Below are 5502 nucleotides of genomic sequence, written 5' to 3' on the forward strand. Positions count from 1 at the left end.
ATCTTTCAAGTCTTTGAAGGAAGCAGAAGAGAAAAAGGAAGCAGACAAGATGAAATGAGTCACTCTACCTTGTTAGCTGGATTGAACTGAACCACAAGTGTGTGCAGACAGGCAGATCGCCAGAAGTCTGCTGCTGATGCTCATCTTCCTCCTTCTCCCATTTTCCCTTGGAGAAGAGATGGAAGATTCAGCTAAATTCCAAGCGTGTGTGTGGCATTTTCATCTGATTGACCTCCTCTAAATCCTGTCTTATCTCTGCTTGTAAATTATTGGCGTCCTCATTCCTGCTTTCCAGGCCCCAGATCACACAAACATGTAAGTCTGCCCTGCAGGAAAACACAGCTACTGTGAGGTCTCTGGGCCTCTGCATTTCACTTGGACTGAAAGTCTGGGAGGACCCTGGCATCGCTAGAAAACAGTTCTGCCCACTCCGACCACCAGGCTCCTCTCACAAAGAAGGTGAGAACTGCCGTAAACGATAAAATTTTCATTCATTTTCCTACCCGTGTCCTTTCTTGTTGACAGAATATCAGTCAATGGAAAATTCCTGGACACTGCTAAGCTTGAAGATGTATTTGTAAATTATGATCATAAAATACTTTTGCAGCGGCTTGCAGGAAATGAGTTTGCTTAACACGAAGGCTCACAAACCTTAAGTTAGTTTGAAACAGCTGTATGATTATCGCCAATACCCCAGGCCCAAGGCAACTAGAGGGCAAAGTAGCCATCAGAAGATCTCCCTCCTGCCTGCCTGTAGGGATGTGGGCTCCAAAGGGGGTAAAGAGATGATCTGGAAGCGCCTCCCAGCTTTAGTGGCAGGAAAGCTCCTTATAGAAGATCTTTTAAAGGAACTTGTTCCAGAAAGGGTTTCACTCCGGTGTTTGCCGAGACTGACAAACAGGTGAGGGCGTTGCGGGGAAAGCTTGAAAAGTGGGATCCCTTGTTTTTTCTGACATCACCAGCAATCACTGCTCAGAACTGTAACCACAAAAGACCCAAAAGCAAAACAAGGGGGACTGAGGCTTTTCTGAGGAATCCCCTGTGTTCCCTGTGGCAAGGCAAGGTGACCAATGTTCCTGGTTCACCAGTAGACGGAGTGGAGGTGGCTTGCTATAGAACCGCCTGCGCTGAGCAAGTTTCGCATTCAGAGCTGACTCCGATAAGGAAACCCCTCACAGAAGGCTCGTAGTCAGAACTGCGTGCTTTCCCCTGTCCACTGAGCGAGGAAGATCAAATGCAGTGTGCCCTGCACCCTGAAAATCGGGAACTTGATCACTCCGGGCTGATGATGTGTTTTGAAAAGAGAGGGGAGGAGAGGTGTTCTTTCCCTGAAAGTTCCCATCCACTGTTGAGTAAACACCATATATCTGCAGTGGGAGACAGGCGGCCTGCACTCTGATTACCTCCTGCTACAGTTTTAGCTTCAAGTTTTAATTCCCTGAGCACGAACAACGCTGTATTTCAGCACAGGTCTGATGAATGAGGCAAGTTCGCTAACTTTGGGGTCAAGGAGCAGCTTCCCACCCCCTTCCCTTCTTTCTCCCCCGTGGCTCAGTAACCCTTTCGGCGACTTTCCCCCCCCCCCCCATTAAATATACAAGGCAACTGACTGCAGTAAAAACCGTAGGCTGTGGCAGAGAAGCCCCTTTGTCTCTGGGCACAGCTCGCTGCTGACAGAGAGCAGGGTTGCTCCAGTTTGCCCTGGGGAACCTAAAACATCTCATTGTTAGCTCCGGCAGGAGTCCTGTACACCTTGCCGTTTGCTCAGGGGTCACTGAAAGTCTGCAGGAGACAGACAGGACCATCTGCTTCCCAGGCTGCTGTCATTGGCTTATGCACAGGGCACCAGAGCATCCTGTTGGTGGGTAAAGTGACCAGTGCTGCATAACTGAAACCACGGCAGAAGGTCACATTCTCAAGATGACCCAAATTTGCACCTAGGGAACAAAAAAAAAAAAAAAAAAAAAGGAGATTGTCTTATTAAAATAGTATCGGTGCTCCAAATATGATGATGGTGTCTTGAATAATTTTGGCACGGGGGCGAGCTGGCCGAACATTTAACGTGTTCTAGGTACCCTCACAAGAACTGCCATTGTGCTCCTGGGAATGGTTTCAGGGGCTTTGACGAGTTTGCATACCTGACATCCTTCGCTAGCAACAGCAGCCCTGGATGCTGGACAGCATTAGCTCCATGCTTTTCCTGTGACCGAGCTGAGGCTTATGGGATGACATGGGGTGCGATAATGGCTAATTTCTGTTGTCATCTTGACTACATCCGGAGTCAGCTAAAACCCAAGCCTCAGGGAACCCCGGTGTAAGAGATTTTTCTTATCAGATTATTTGAGGCAGGGATGCTCACCCCAAATCTAGGCTTCTGGTAGCAGGCTGCATAAAAAGACATGGAAGAAGGAAACTTTGCTTTTTGGCTGCCTGGCCTCATTCTCTTTGGCAACACCATCTATCCTGTTGCTACAACATTTCTTTGCCAACGTCAGAACCAACTTCTTTGGGATTCCAATATAGGCTGAAGCCACTGTCTCTCCAGAAATCCTCCAGGACTCCATATTGGGACTGTGAAACATCCAGCCTTGTGGACTGAAAAAATACCTGTGTTCTTGGCCTTTTCAGTGTAGAAAAGCCATTGCTGGATTACCTGGACTGCATCCTATAAACAATCTAGTCTCACACATATTCTCTACTTTGGAGAACCCTGAATAATACACTTGCCCATGGATCCAGTTTGAATCTGAGCCCTGCTCTGGCTTCATGTTCAGTTTCAGTAATCAGTAGATTCACACTGGTGATGAATAGACTCATGCCCACTGCTGACCACTGATTCTCATACATACATATGCACGCATGCACGAACCCTTGTCTGCTCTTGCATCAACATTGAATGCACCCTCAGTAGGACATGATCTAAACTGTAGAGATTTAGAATATAAATTCCCCATGCTGTTGTCTTCACAGAATCAAACTTTCAAGTGAGGTTTGATTTTTCAACAAACTTTTGTTCAGAATGGCTAGCTGGAAATTATCTTAAGACTGGCAGGCCCTTCGGTTTGTTACAGCTTCTCTGGCAACAGCCAGGGGCGAGGCACAGAGAAGAGCCACTGTGTCCTAATAAAATGTTATTAAAAACAAAACAAAAACACCCAGGCAACCTAGTAATTGGGGGCAATGGGACCCCATCATTTTCAACTCAGGACATCATTAAAAGTAATACTAGTACCGGAGCATTTTAGACATAGGCTCTGTCCAGAAGTGAAATTGGGACAGGCCCTTGCAGTCAGGCAGTGGCAGTACTGCCATTTACCTGCCAGGTAGCCCAGGCCCCACAGTCATAGTGCAGGGACAGCCCAATCAACATTTTTTCCAGGTAAAGTTCCCTGGCCTAGCATGCTTAAGAAACCAGAGATTAGACAACTAAACCCTTCCCTGTTGCTGTGTGGGGTGGGATGGGAGTGGGAGGAGGGGTACAGGGTGGGTAGGGGAACTTTTGCTGCTAACCGTGGCAAATCTAGGGAAGGCTGTTTCCGTCTCCCCCCAGTGACTGATGCTGGAGGCCTGAACGTGTTGTCGAAAGGTTCTTTGGGAACATTGCTATGAACCCCAGGCTCATACATTTATCACGCCATCCTCCTTGTTCCTGTGCTCTTCACCTGCTTGTGTCGCTACCAGCCACACAGAAGCCTGCTGCATCCTCAGAGAAGCACCGAGGGCCCATCGGGTCTCTGGTGGCCCCGGCTCAACACACAGTGGGGCCTTGTGCTGTCTGCCTACAGAGCATAGTGATGTGCTAACCTGGTCCCAATGCCTTATGCACCAGCCTTACTTTCTGGTCCTGCCTCTACCTGGCCCAGGGGCAGCAAAGGCATCTGACAATCTCACCACAGTGAGCAGACCTGATAACAGGCAGGCAGGGGACCACAGTTCACAGTGCGGCCCTGACTTGCTCTGCCACCCCAGACAACTCATCCGTCCTGTCTGGGCCCCAGTTTGCCCTAGTAAATGGAGGACAAGATTGGCCCTTGCCCCATGGAGATGTAGAGAAATGGGATGGATAGCCTCCAGGGAAGGGGCCTCCATGCTGAGTTGCCAGGAAAAGCTTCTGCCATCTGCCCGTGCCCTGGAGCCAGCGCCAGATCAGAGGGCAGCCTGGCAAGCTATAAAAAAGGGACCTTGACTCGCTCTGTGGTAAGTGACCTGGCCCTCTGGTTCTGACTCTGGTGCCCACAGAATATGCTCAGCTTCATTCATATCCAGCCTGCCCTTCATGCCAGGTGCAGCCCTCAGTTCACCTGTGTTATTCAACACTCACATGCAGCTTTACAGAAAGTTCCAAACGCCCCACTACTTAGAGATGAGGAAGCTGAGGCACTGAATTTAAACAAAGCTGCAGAACGTGGTGCTGGGGTTAAAACCTGAGTCTTCCCTCTTAGCCGCTGATATCTAGGACACAGCACACACTAGGTCTCAGTGAGTCTGCTACTTGGGTAGGCAAGGGCCTGGCTCCCTAAGGGATATGCCTGCACTCCAGTGCCAGCTGCCTGAGAATGACATAGTCAAGTCATTGGCCCCGCTTGAACCCTTCATTCCCCTGAGCCCCTGGACATCCAAAGGCAGAGGCAGTGAGAACCTGGAGTTGCATTGTGCAGAGGCCTACAGAGGAGGACGGTGGCCCCAATATGACTAGAGATGGACACTGCCCTTGTCATCATCTCCATGCCCTTGAAACGAGAAGAACGAGTCAGATAGAAAAGCGAGTGGACACCCAATCCCTGAGACGGTGCTCCTGATAGGAGCTCCATTTGCCTGCTTGCCAGGCCTGGGAACAGGGTACTCTGTGAGTGGAACTGTGACCCCACTGGGAAGTGAGAGCCTATCTCAGTTCCTCATCTTGAGGCACACCCAAATTCCCAAGGCAGTTAAAAGCCTCAAGTTGCTCAACTATGTCAGGGAAAGCCTGGGCCATTGCTTCCCGCATAGTGACTGAGCCCAAACTTTGGTGGCCAGAGTCTGGCTCGTCTGGCGTCGGACACTGTCAGGAACACACTGTCTGTGCCCCATAGTCCACACAGGGAGGAAGAAGCTGTGATTCTGATGGCCAAGAGACAGATGTTTCCCATTTGTCACCGTCAAGCTCTGATGCCTTTGGGGACTAAATGTGAAGGACAGTTTTGACTGTTGTAACCAAAAGAGCTGAAGGAAGCCAAGGACGCGCCCCACCAACACCCCATTTCAGGGCTTTTTTTCTTGGTCAAGGGAAACCATGTGGTGATCAAATGTGCCTCACTGCCCCCACATCACACCCTGTCACCCAGGCTGGAAGGAAATGAGCCAGCAAGAAATGTTTCATATCTACCTGGCATCTTTTGAGAGGCTCCTGCTTGGGACACCTGTGACCGAAAACCAATGGTCCAGTTCTACCCCCTCCCCCCATTCCTGTGACCTGTGGTCTTCACACCAACGCCCCTCAGGAGCCTGAGGTGGGAAGTGAGG

The sequence above is a fragment of the Psammomys obesus genome, unplaced genomic scaffold (genome assembly GCF_907164565.1).
Source record: "Psammomys obesus unplaced genomic scaffold, mPsaObe1.curated_primary_1811, whole genome shotgun sequence".
Lineage (NCBI taxonomy): Eukaryota > Metazoa > Chordata > Mammalia > Rodentia > Muridae > Psammomys > Psammomys obesus.